The sequence below is a fragment of the Halichoerus grypus genome, chromosome 9, assembly GCF_964656455.1.
Source record: "Halichoerus grypus chromosome 9, mHalGry1.hap1.1, whole genome shotgun sequence".
In the NCBI taxonomy this organism is placed as follows: Eukaryota; Metazoa; Chordata; class Mammalia; order Carnivora; family Phocidae; genus Halichoerus; species Halichoerus grypus.
This window is the reverse complement of record NC_135720.1, coordinates 47,185,536-47,199,086: the sequence shown is the minus strand read 5'-3', so window position 1 is coordinate 47,199,086 and position 13,551 is coordinate 47,185,536. Positions and strand designations below refer to the sequence as shown.

The window sequence follows — 13,551 nt, the reverse complement described above, 5'->3', positions numbered from 1 at the left end:
GCACACAGACTTTATAGAATTTCAGTTAGTTTCAGAATAATTTTAACATTTTAGCCATTTTGTACAAATTTTTCTCCTGGGGTGTTTGAGATATTGGAAATAGCTCAAAGATTCTGTCAACACCTTCTGATATTTCTAGGGAATACCAGGGTGGGAACAATTGTAGGTCCCATCTCTGAGCCTGATTGGCTCAGTCCATAAAGTGTCTGCCTTCGGCTCAGGTCATGATCCCAGGATTCTGGGACTGAACCCCACGTTGGGCTCCCTGCTCAGCAAGGGGCCTGCATCTCCCTCTCTCACCGCCCCTACCCACCCCGTCCTCCGCTTGTGTTCTCGCTCTCACACTGTCTCAAATAAATAAATAAAATCTTTAAAAAAATATGCAGTTCCACGGTCAGCTCTAACGTGGGATTGTAGTAATGTGGTTGTTACATCTTAGATCTTCTTGTCCTTTCTTGCTAATGGATTCTTGATTTGGTCAATTCTTCTCCAGGGGACATTTGTTTCACCAGAGACTCATATTTGGTTTAGGTCTCTTTCCCCTTTGCTTTCTTTTTCTTTCTTTCCTTCTTTTTAAAATTTTTTTAAAGTTTATTTATTTATTTTTAGTAATCTCTCTACCCAACATGGGGCTTGAACCCACAACCATGAGATCAAGAGTCTCACACTCTTCCAACTGAGCCAACCGGGTGCCCCCGGCTCCCTGCCACTTTGCTTTTAAATGATTTGGTATGTGTGCTACCTCACTCTACCAATGAGAAATGAGGGGAAGTCTACCAATTTAAACCCATCATGGTAGGTATGTGACAAAAGTCTGCCTAGCAAGAAGCCTAATGGGGAAACTATGGAATTCTTTCTTCATTCTTAAACTAAAATGGAAGGGGGATGCCTGGGTTGCTCAGTCAGTTAAGCGTCTGCCTTCAGCTCAGGTCGTGATCCCAGGGTACTGGGATGGAGCCCCACATCGGGTTCCCTGCTCAGTGGGGAGTCTGTTCTCCCTCTGCCTGCTGCTCCCCCTGCTTGTGCTCTCTCTCTCTCTGACAAATAAATAAATAAAATCTTAAAAAAATAAAATGGAAGGAAGGGAAAATCTTTTCCTTTCCCTTTGTCTTGCTTGTGGAGGTACTATATAGTGATGTGATACCTGGAGCTTCTGCAGTCATTTTGTGACCATGGGGAGGGGGACTGCTAACACATTGACAACTGGCAGGCTGGAAGGATGGAAGGGATCTTGGCCCTGCCTCATAATTTGTTAAGCAACTTTATTAACTAATTCTGGAACTTCTCTGCCTCTGGATGTCTTTTTATGTGATGTGGCTTAAGTTCCTTCTAGCTGCATTTTTCTAGATATTTCTGTTCCTTGAAGCTGAAAGTACTTCAACTGATACATAACTGTGATTATAACTTTTAAAATATTAGCAATAAACAAATGTACTCATGGAATCTCAGAGTTGGGAGGACCTTGAAAAGTAATTTATCCAATTATACAAATTAAAATTTTGATGGGCAACTTATAATTGCCATTAGATGTTGTGACACAGCCTACGGCACTGACCCCCTGAAATTGTCACGATGACCTTAGAGGTGGTATATTATCTGTAAGAAGAGACCTGTTATGAACTGAATTGTGTCCCCCCTCTCCCCCTCATTCATATGTTGAAGCTCTAACCCCAAATGTGATTACATTTGGAGACAGGACTTCTAAAGAGGTAATTACAGTTAAATAAGGTCATAAAGATGGGGCTTGATCCGATATGACTGATGTCCTTTTAAGAAAAGGAAGAGACACCAGGGATGCACATGCAGAGGAATGCCCATGTGAGGACACAGAAGAAGGTGGCCATCTACAAGCTAAGGAGAGAGGTCTCATTGAATCTTCCAACATCTTGATGTTGGAATTCTAGCCTCCAGAACTGTGGGAAAAAAAGATTTCAGTTGTTTGAGCCACCTCGTCTGTGGTATATTATTATGACAGCCCTAGCAAATGAATATGAGATCCAAACAAAATTGTTTGAAATATAAGCAAATTTATCATCCCATATAACACAGGGAGTTGTAGAGTTAGGACATCCCCAAGGCTGACTAATTAACAGCTCAATAATGTGAACAAGGACACAAGCTCTTTCCATTTTCCAGTTCTGTCATCCTCAGCATATTGACTTTTGACCCCTAGGCTTGTCCACGCATGGATGCAAGAGAGCTGTATCAGCTACCAAGTATTACTTCCACTCACAGCTATTTAAGAAGCAGAAAAGCCAGCTTCTCCTCATGCAAATCTGTTTGAGTGAAAAAGCTTCTCCAGAAGCCCCCCCCCCCCCCATAGTCCTTTGGTCATGTCCTGTTAGTCAGAATTCTGTCATGTGCTTTTGCTTAAGTAATTCCTTCAAGGAGAACGGGGATTACTGTGATTGCTTTAGATCAAGTGTGATTCACTCCCGGGGGGCTGGGAGGGGGCTCAGCCTCCCCTGAAGCAGGTAGCCCCTCGGTATCTGCTAGCTAGGAACTGTGGGATGGGGAGAGGGGATGAGTCTTGAAGAGGCAGCCAACAAGGTCCCTGTTGTGTGTTTATTCCATTTCCTGCTTTGATCTAAAGTACTCGCCTGACACATCTTCTGATATGTAAAATCGCCAGGGCAGGGAAGACAGTAACATCCCCTAGGATTCCCCGGCTTTCTTTGACCTTATTCCATGCTGATTAAGCAGTTTTGTCTTGAGTAATTTGGCTACCTACCTGCCTTGGTATCTAGTAGGAAGTGTCCCGGATAGCCGACTGACATAATTAGTACATGAGAGAGGTGGACCCCAGTTATCCGTTAATAACTTCGTGTTCTGACCTCACATCACAGTCCCGGTGTGTCATTAGAGTAAATAATCTGTCCATCATTCATTCGGCACTTGCTGTGTGCTGGGTGCTGCTGGGGGTGCAAGCCATTCCGAAGTGAATAGGAAGAGCTCTCTCTGTGGGGAGCCCACAGCCCCAGAGGTGGCCGTTACAGGGACCATTGAGGGAGCACGGGCCAGGCAGGGGGTCAAGTGCTTTCCAGGTTGCACAGTCGTGCTCACTGTTACCTTCTGTTATTTTCAAGGATTCTTTCCCTCCCTCGTTCTGCTCCTGTCACTCGGCCCATGAACTCCTGAAGCAACACTTTCGGAAATAATTCCTAACCTGGAATACCTTTCCCCCAGGGATCCTTGTAGCAAATCCTCTCATCCCCTTCCAAAACTGGCTCCCATGTTATATTCACAAAGAGGCTTTTCTCTGTCATTCTATGGAAGCTTCCAACTTCCCAACACTTCCCATTGCCCTTCCCTGCCTAGGCTTTTACCATAGCATTTTAGACCATAGAGCATGCTGTGTATTTCATACATTGCTTTTTTTATTGCCAGTCTTCCCTTACCAGAATATAAGCTCCTCGAGGGCAGGGCTTTTTGTCTGTACCCCTAATGTCTACAATAGTACCCGACACATAGTAGGATCTCTGTAAACACATTTATTGAATAAATGAATCATCTCCTATAAGTAGAATTGTTATTTATAGGAGTTGCTCTTGATTACAAAGCTAGAAAGTGGTGAACTAAGATTTGAATCCAAGGCTTTCCAATGATAAAGTACACCTGAAGTTCTCCATATTCTTTTGAGTTTATAAAACTGCAAAGACAAGTACCAGACCCTGGATCATGGTAACCCTTGGAGACCCTATTTCCATGGAGACCTCATGGAGGTAGAAATTACACCAGCAATTTTTTTTTTAAGATTTTATTTATTTATTTGTCAGAGAGAGAGAGAGAGAAAGGGCACAAGCAGGGAGAGTGGCAGGCAGAGGGAGAAGCACGCTTCCCGCAGAGCAAGGAGCCCAATGTGGGACTCGATCCTTGGACCCTAGGATCATGACCTGAGCCAAAGGCAGACGCTTAGCCGACTGAACCACCCAGGCATCCCTACACCAGCAATTTGAAGAGGGAAAATTTAATATAAAGAAGTGTTAGCTTGCAAAAAGTTATTAACAACTACAACGGGTAAAAAGGGACTCCAAGAGGTAAGGAAGTAGTAAATAGAGAAAGCAGCACCTATCCCTGGGCTGAGAGAGGGTGCACAGGAAGGAACTTAGACACTAAGAAGAAGCTCCTCCTTCCCCCCTGGGGCTGAAATTCAGAACCCCTGAGGAGAGGATACACGTGGCCCACTGGTGCTGGCGATTCTTGCTGGAGGCGTGGGTTGAGGCTGAGCACTATATACCACACAGGCCAAATCCCGCTTCTGGCCTAGTGGAACCCTCACACCAGGGGAAAAAAGGAACATCCCTGCCTCCTGTTCTGGCCCTTGCAGAGTCTCTCTAGTACCCTCTGTTGGCAAAGCCTATATGATCTAGCCAGCAAAGGAGATGTGTTTACAGGGACCTGCTTCGGCATCACCAAACAGGGCAAAGAAGGGCGGATTTGGAACCGTGAGACAATCAATTAATACCTAGCCCCCCGACGTAAGAATGGCCCATGAGCCGTGGGTAGGCAGATAATGGTGATTGTGCCTGTCTTTGCTCTCCACAGCACTGGAAAGTTCAAAGCTCACTGTCTTAGCACCTGCCTTAGCTGTTCTTGTACACTTTCTTCCCACATATAAGTGGAGAACAGTTGCTCTTGTCTTTTTGTCGGTCTGCTCAGGATTTCCATGTAACCAGATGGGGCGGCAGATGATTCAGCTAAGGAAAGCAATATTTTGGTTAATATAGTCTACCCCTATTTTCTTCCACAATTAATTTCTTCCCAGTCTTAGCCTGTCCTTGAAGGAAGGATTGTAGCTACTATCTGCTGCTCACACACACTGTCCCCTCGGATTGATTGTCTGGGTCCTGGGATGGGTGGGAGGTCCCAGGATATCCACGCATCTCCTGTCGGAAAATAGAAACGCTTTCCCTCTGTGTGTGGACATACAGGGGTTTGTGCTTTCCTCCTGAATAGGGCTATAAAACATACCTGAAACTCCTCCTCATTATTATTTTAATAAATATCAACTTGTTAAAGTTCCTCTTTCCTCACTTCTTCAGCTCTTTCGCCTGAAAATAGGGTGCCCCGCTTCTTCCGTGTCTGTGGTTTCATCTCGCTACGGGTAAGGATTCAGGGTATCACTTTGATGTCTGCCCCTTTCAGGCAGGCCGTTTCTAGTTTTGCTGCCTGGGCATAATTGTAACCTTTTCGAAAGCAGCAGAGCTTGTTTCGGGGGAGAGGTGAAGTACATTAAAGACAATAGCCTCTCTCCTAGTCTGAATTAAACTACAGTTTGGGTCAGACAGTTTTCTAATTGGTTTGGACTTTCAGTCCATTAAAGGAAAGCTCTGATTACATTTTACAGCCGGCCACGAGGCAAAAATCTGCTTTATCTGCACAATGACTGTGGTTCCATTTCATTTGACTGTGCCATTGAAAGACACTTACTGTGGTGCTGGGGAGCGGATGCGTCCTCTGGGTGCCCCATGCTGCCCCCTGCATCAGAGCACTTGATACACCACAGAACCCTGAGGGAGGACACTCAGGTGCTCCATCTGATGTTAGCCATTTCGATACCTTCAACATCAGCCTTGGATCTTGCAAACAGCAGGGTGGTCTCTGCATTAAGAAAGAAAAACTTACAGACCCCAGATCCCAAAGTGAGGTGACCCCCCACCCAAAATCCCTGGCTTATGCAGGGAAAGCCAGGTATTTCAGCATTCTTAGCTAATTGAGGAATAAGAAGGGAAACCATAGTCCAGGAACATTGCAGTGCCCATTGGAAGGAAAGCATGCAGGACGCTTGGGTGGCTCAGTTGGTTAAGCGTCTGCTTTTGGCTCAGGTCATGATCCCGGAGTCCTGGGATCAAGCCCCAGGTTGAGCTGCCTGCTCAGCAGGGAGTCTGCTTCTCCCTCTCCCTTTGCCCCTCTCCCTGCTCCTTCTCTCTCTCTCTCAAATAAATAAATAAAATCTTAAAAAAAAAAAAAGAAGGAAACCATGCTTGCTAGTGTCTGTGATTTGTTATCTGAAATAGTCTTAGCATGACAAAAAAAAAAAATGGAGGGGAGAGGAGGTGAATAACTAGGATTTTAAAAACTATATACCTATGAGCCTGGGGTTTTAGGATGGCACGCTGAAATGTTTCCTGCATGCTTCAGTATCACTAAAAATAATTATATTGAAAAATCACTTCCAGCCTTGGGAAAACATCATCCTAAAGTAAAGCAGACTTTCTTTGCCTTTCAATCCCTTGTGAGAGGGATTTATCTACTAGAAGACCAGTCCAAGAAAACATTTGTCTTTAAGATGCCAATCTATCAGTGTTTTAAGACTTCAAAAAATATTGATAGTTTCCTGGTCAAACTGAAGAGTCCACATGCTTTGTGGGCAAAAAATTATAAAAGGCATGTCTTTTCCTTGATTAAAATGTTAAGTGCCTTACTAAACTCTGATCTCCTTGAGGGTGAGCACCATAAACTTGTTGGTATTCCTGACGCCGGCTTGGTATGACCGACAGTCACCATCAGCAAAGGACAAGAAGGAAAGGAAGAGAAAAGAAAGAAAATGAAAGGAGGGAAGTAAAGGCAGGGAGGGGAAAGGGAGGGAGACTTCAGACAGGTACAGAGGATGAGTGTAGCAGAAAGGAAGCCCTTCAACAAGAGTGAGAGACCATGGCAGAGAGTGATGATGGGTCAAAGGTGAGAGCTAGTTTGCCCTTTCTTCCTCCAGTGTGTTTTTTTCTTCTTTGGGGTTATTTTTCTTGTTCTCCAACACATTATAGGGGGTTCCATGTGCTTTTCATAGCTTCGTAGAATAAATTTTTATGTAGTAAAGGGAGCAACATGGGCTATGGAGAAGTGTCGCCTGACGTGTCCCTTCCTGCACTATGCCAACTAGTCTATCTCTCACGGGGTGACTAGAGGGAAAGGCAGGCATCCTTCTGTCATTTAATCTTTCAGAGAATGAGGTACCTAGGAGCTGGATAAATATCTGTAAAGAAATTAAAGCTTTTTGGATTAAAAAAAGAGCCAAGTAAAGGTGAAGTCTTTAATTAGAGACGATACACTTGATGCACGTTACCGAGAATGGGGTCTTTTGTGGGCGATGCAAATGACTTTTGTCCTAATAACATTTTCGTGATGCTAATTTTAAAACATTCTTAAAGCCTCAATTAAAAACAAATGCATTTCTTTGACTTTTATGTTTTAAAAGAAGCCTAATTTTAAGACTGTAATTGAGGATTAATTACACTGCCCTTTTCCATAGACCTCACAATAAAATACTGTGCACTGTTTTCCACACTTACAGAAAGAATTTCAGCACTTGATTTTAGGGTAATTTTTCCTAGACTTTCTCTCAAAAGTAAATGATACTTAGAGTATAACCGTAAGTGTGTAACATTAATTAGTCAGGATTTCCTCTTAGGAGTGACACTTCTTTGGGTGCCTTCTGAAAATAATAGATTAATTATTTTTTGGTGCTGACTATATAAGACGGGGGTTATGATTGTGGATTGAAATAAAAATAGTACACCTATCATATTCTAAATGTACCTTCTCCACACCCATTGTCATCCTGGGTTTCCTGTCTTGGAGCCGGGCTTATCAACCTCTGAGAGCCCATGCCAAAACCCACACCTCAACCTGGGAGCCCCTAGGGACTCTTCTTCTCTTTACAGGTCCCACAATCCTGCCTGTTATCTGTCCTATAGATCCTGTCTCCTTGTAATTTCTTCTCTCCATTCCCTCCCTTCGTCCCCAGTGCACTGGGAGTTCATACTCTTAGCGAGCTTTGCCTGCGTGCTCTGGTGAGATTCTTTCTGCCATATCCCCATCAGTAAACGGAGGCATTCCATCTCCCCAGCGTATTATTTTTTAGACTTGATGAAATGAAATCCATGCACTATTTGTCTAACATTTTATACATTTGTAAAGATAAATTTTAGATACAGAGGAATAACGCAATAATTTTAGATACAGAGGAATGACGCTGAATTTATTAACAGCACAAAAGCAATTTTCCTACAAATTATAGAAATATGTTTACTTTTATTAAACATCTTACATTTAAAAAATTTTGCACGTAAACTCTTTATTTAGTTTTATTTAACATATATGGAGAAGAGAGGACAAATCATTAAGTTTCTAGCTCAATGAAGTTTTGCAAAGTGAATATAGGCGTGTGACCATGTAATTTAAATTAGGTCCAGGAAATAGAACATTACCAGAACCCAGAAGCTCCCCTGTGCCCTCCCTTAGTCCATACAGCCCCCATCCCCCCCACTGCCAAGGATAACCAGTAGCCTGACTTCTCTGACCTCTGCCACCACAGACATTTACTTGTTTTGAACTTTATGTAGTAGTCAAATAGCACATCCTCCCCGCGTCTGGCCTCTTTTGCTCAATGTGAAGTTTCTGAGATTTATTCATGTTGTAACAATGTATTTTTTCATTCTCATCCCTGAGACATCTTACTAGTTTTGACGACTTCATCCTACCAATAGCTAACCTGTCAAAGCACAACATGCAATTTAGGTAAGGCTTTCTTTATTGATATAAAGTAATATTTCAAGTATTATGGACAATTTAAACTATTGTGGCCAGCGTCTCATCAGATCTATGCCTCCACAGTGGTTGAGGGAGAGTTTGGGCTAGGAGAAGAAGCAGCTTTAGCTGTGCCATTTCCTCGTGCTTGAATTGTTCACATCCTCTACGATCTGATGTCTCTTTGCAGGAATCTTTTATTATTTTTTATTTTTTTAGATTTTATTTATTTATTTGACAGAGAGAGACACAGCGAGAGAGGGAACACAAGCAGGGGGAGTGGGAGAGGGAGAAGCAGGCCTCCCACGGAGCAGGGAGCCCGATGCGGGGCTCGATCCCAGGACCCTGGGATCATGACCTGAGCCGAAGGCAGACGCTTAACGACTGAGCCACCCAGGCGCCCCTGCAGGAATCTTTTAAAAACTGTGTGTTCACTTTGCCAGGGCTAGTTTCGCTGAAATTAGATAACATAAGCCATAAATCCACTTGACCGGGCAAATGTGAGGTGCAATACACAGTCTAACGTGTGTGAGATGAGGAGTGCCCCGCCAGCGCATCATGGAACTCTCTCTACTCTTCTATCAGAGTAAGTAACGCGTGGCCCTCTGGCATGTGGGAAGAGTGAAGGTCTTCACATTCTCCCCTACCAGAGTGGATCAGTGTGCAGCCCTCCCAGGGTACATCCTTCCTTCTTTGGAAACCACTGGTGAAATAAATGGTTGTAAGAGCATCTTCCCAACTCTTTGCTAGCCTCTTATCCCACTGAAGTCTACCCTCCAACAACCTGCTACGTCCTGTTTCTTAAATGCATATCTAATTAAGGTATTTCCATGCTTGAAGCTTCACTCCCCCCTCCCCCTTCATTAGCTCTACAAATCGCCTCCAGCCTACATGGTCAAGCTCTTCATTCCTGCCCTTCAGACTGAGCTGTCCTCTCTGCAGAACTTGCCGGGCTGTCCTCTAGTCAGGCTAAACTGCTTATTGTTATCTTAACATAAGCCAGGGCTTGACACAGGTCTCTTTAACTTTTGCTGCTTTGGCTTCCTTGCCCAAAAGGCACTCTCGCAACTTGCACAAGCTAGAAACTTAATGATTTGTCCTCTCTTCTCCATATATGTTAAATAAAACTAAATAAAGAGTTTACGTGCAAAATTTTTTAAATGTAAGATGTTTAATAAAAGTAAACATATTTCTATAATTTGTAGGAAAATTGCTTTTGTGCTGTTAATAAATTCAGCGTCATTCCTCTGTATGAGAGTGGAGGGCAGAGCCCTAGTGCATAAGATGGCTGCATAAATCCCACTGCTGAAAAAGAGAAACTCCATGGAAAAGATGATTCTTAAGATGAGTTGCAAAAATGCGAAAGCATTCGTCCCACGTGCAAGTTGCGAGAGTGCCTTTTGGGCAAGGAAGCCAAAGCAGCAAACCTGTGCTAGGTTCATCGCTTCTTAGCTGTGTGATTTGGGGCTAATTAGGAAATCTCTCTGTATTTTGGTATTATCTGTCCCCAATGGGTATAATGCCCCATCTTGAAAGGCTGCCGTGTATGAAGTGCTTGCCGGGCTCAGCTGGGCTCCCCCTGAAACTCAGCATTCTCCTGGCTGCCAAACCCTAGACAATTACATTGCTTCATTTGCCTTTTTCTCTCTTTCATTGACTCTTCCATTGCTTTCAGCCTGCTAATCCTTATGTTCTCCAAGGCTCATTTTTAATGACTCCAGTGGTTTCTTTTGTGTAAATGACTATAAAATCTAAATCTCTAGGCCCCATCTCTTTCAACCTCCACTTGTGTGTCAGCGATGGCCCGTTGGCTATTTGGACTTTGATTTTTCTTGCCAATACCTCAAATTCAACACGTATAAAATGATTCATTCTATTCCTTTTTTCTTTCTGATTTTCCTACTTAAATGAAATGCATCATTCCTCTTTTTAAAAAAAAAAAAGATTATTTATTTATTTATCTGAGAGAGACAGAGCACCTGCACGAGCGGGGGGAGGGGCAGAGGGAGAGGGACAAGCAGACTCCCCGCTGAGTGCAGAGCCTGCCTTGGGGCTCCATCCCAGAACCCTGAGATCATGACCTGAGCAGAAGTCAGATGCTTAACTGACTTGAGCCACCCAGGTGCCCAAAGGTTTTGACTTTAAAAACAAAACTGCAAATTAAAATTAATAAGTATTTTAATTAAATGTCTGCAAAACCTAACATGTTATCAACTAATCAAATGTAAATCAACTTTTAGACAATTAGGTATAGATTATACTTAATGTGGGATTTGGGTTCACTTGGGTATGTTTGACAGAAGATGGGGTTGAGTTGCCAAATTCAGTGCCTCGGCCCTAGGGACTATGATGGTCTTGAACAGTTCTTCTGGAGAAGTTGGAAATTCAGGTTTTAATGGGAAATATTCTCATTTTAAATGTTGGCAACTTATTTATTTGAATTTTTTAAAGAAGTATGTAAGCATTTGTGACAATATGGATAGGACTTGAAGGCATTATGCTAAGGGAAATAAGTCAGAAAGGGAAAGATAAATACTGCATGATATCAGTTATATGTGGAATCTAAAAAAACTGAACTCAAAAAACAGAATAGAATGGTGATTGCCAGGGGCTAGGGGTGGGGGAATTGGGGAGATTTTGGTCAAAGGGTACAAACTTGCAACTAGAAGATGAGTAAGTTCTGGAGAATTAATGCACAGTGTAGTGATTATCGTCAACAGTACTCTATTATATACCTCAAAGTTGTTAAGAGACTAGGTCATAAATGTTCTCACCACAAAAAAGAAATGATAATTATGGGACATGATAGAGGTGTTAACTAACACTATTGTGGTAATCATACTGCAATAGATAAATGTACAAAATCAAACTTTGTAAATCTTAAACCTACACAATGTTATATGTCAATTATATCTCAATTTAAAAAAATAGTATGTAGTCTAAATAAAATCTGTTGTGGGCCAGACTGGGCCCTTGGGCTACCAGTGTATGAATTTGATTTGATTGGCTTGGATCATTGCAACAGTCTTACTGATTTTTCCACCTTCATTCTTTTGACCCATCTCGTTCACAGATCTCCCTTCAAACTTTCTAAATCTTCAATTCATTTATCCACAGATCAAGTACAAATTGCTAAACCTGACTTTCAAAAAGCAACATCATTTTGCTTTTAATTACCTTTCCAACTTTTTTTCATTACAGCTGCTACAGGAGTTCTACACTGTATTCAGGTTGGACAAGCCAGGTGAATTACAACCTTTAGATTTTGGCTGACACAGTTTCCTTCCCCTGGATGCCTGTATTTCTCTTCTCCATTTATTTAATTCTTCCAGGACTTTTAAACTTGCTTCATGTCTGCATTCTCTGTAAATTCTTTCCTGACCTTTCCAAACCAATGTTACCTCTTTCTGTGGTATTTGTTGTCCTTAGCATTCATTTGGTAGGTAGTTTATGCCACTTTGTTGTTTTAATTCATGTTCACGTGCATTTGGTTTTGTCTCCTCAATAAATGTTTGATGATGGTGACGAATCTAGAGTAGTATATGCTGCTTCCAAGTCTAGAAAATTAAAAAGTTAATGCATCCAAAGTCTAGAAAATTAAAAAATGTCCTTGAATAATAATACCATGACACCAAAATGGAGAGTCAATATGTAAAAAAGGTCATTACTCCAGCTGCCTGGGAACATTCCTAAGACTGATGGAATGTTGGACCGAATTTGGCCAGATGTTCTGCTCAGAGTAAAATATATATATATATATATTTTAGAGCGAAAGTCTGTGACAAGAAATATAAGGCATTTATTTTTGCTCCAAAGCTTCCACGTATGTACTTTTGTCTGCTTATGGCTTCTCCAGAAAGCAGTACAGATGAAATATAGCCCCAACTTACCAAGTTTTGTATTGGATAGAATTTTCATTACTCAGCCACGGTTCTTAGTATCATATTGTCTCTCACATTGTTACATGGTTCTTAGCATTATATTGTCTGTCACATCGTAATGTGCTTTAAGGCAAGTTGTAATCTATTATTTATATTTAATAAAAACTGATCCTCCGTACATAACAAGTTCACATGTAGGGTACTGTCACCCAAACCTTGCAAGAGTCGGAGGTTGCAGCATCTTTTCATCTTGCATCTGAGAGTTAACACTGAGTGCTGGCAGGGTCATTACTAGCCGTTCGCTGACTTTGACCTTTGTACCTTTCCTCTGAGTGTGAGATGCTCTCTTACTCTTTGTGGTAATCTCATTATGATGTCGGCTTTTCCTTTTTGTCTTCCTCAGCTCTGCTATCTTCAAACGACAGCTCGTATTACCTCTGTTAGTGCGAGTGGCCATATTTTCCCGCAACCAGGTTAGTTCCCCTTAACGAAGGGAAGCTTTGTCCATTACTATTCCCAACTGGTTTCTAAAAATAAAGCCTAATACTTTCTTTAGGACAGAAGTTAAACCAGCCAGTCTATGATTTTCTGAACCTAGAGCATCCCTGGATCTTTATTATTGTTACCTAGTTTCAATTCCTTAAGAATTTCTCCTGAATTCCTGACCGATAGGACTCCAATTAAATCACCTTGGTGTTTAAGTGTTGTGTTGTAAATTTGGCCAATCAGGACTTTTTAAAATGAGTTAACACTAATTTTGACCATGCGACCAGTAAGTGTTGATGCTGCAGTCTTGTTCATTCTCTTGTTTTATGAGCAAATGAGCCTTGTGAGGAGCACAAAGACGGTTTCCACTGCCGGCTCGCAGAAGCTGATGTACTTCTGATCCCTTAAAGAGCAGTTTGAAGTAAAATCAGGCAGAATACATTGAAAGTAGCTAGCTGGTTTATTTCTTTCATTTTGAGTTAAACATTTTTTTTTTTTCTTTTTCTTTCTCATCCTTAGCCTAATGGTCCATTTCCAAACTGGAGTTAAGTAGCTCTGTGTTCACTATCATCTTCCACCCATCTGCTCTTTGCTTGGGGCAGGTTTTCTAAGACAATTCCATTTTGTCAGTTTCCATCTCATTTAAATACATTCAGAA

The 13,551-nt window shown here is 42.0% G+C and overlaps 1 non-coding gene across 1 annotated transcript; it reads right to left on the bottom strand.

Moving 5' to 3' along the window:
• Positions 1 to 618: 618 nt before the first annotated feature.
• TRNAK-CUU (transfer RNA lysine (anticodon CUU)) lies at positions 619 to 691 on the bottom strand. The gene has a single exon. It is a non-coding gene; the product is annotated as a tRNA-Lys (tRNA).
• Positions 692 to 13,551: the final 12,860 nt, after the last annotated feature.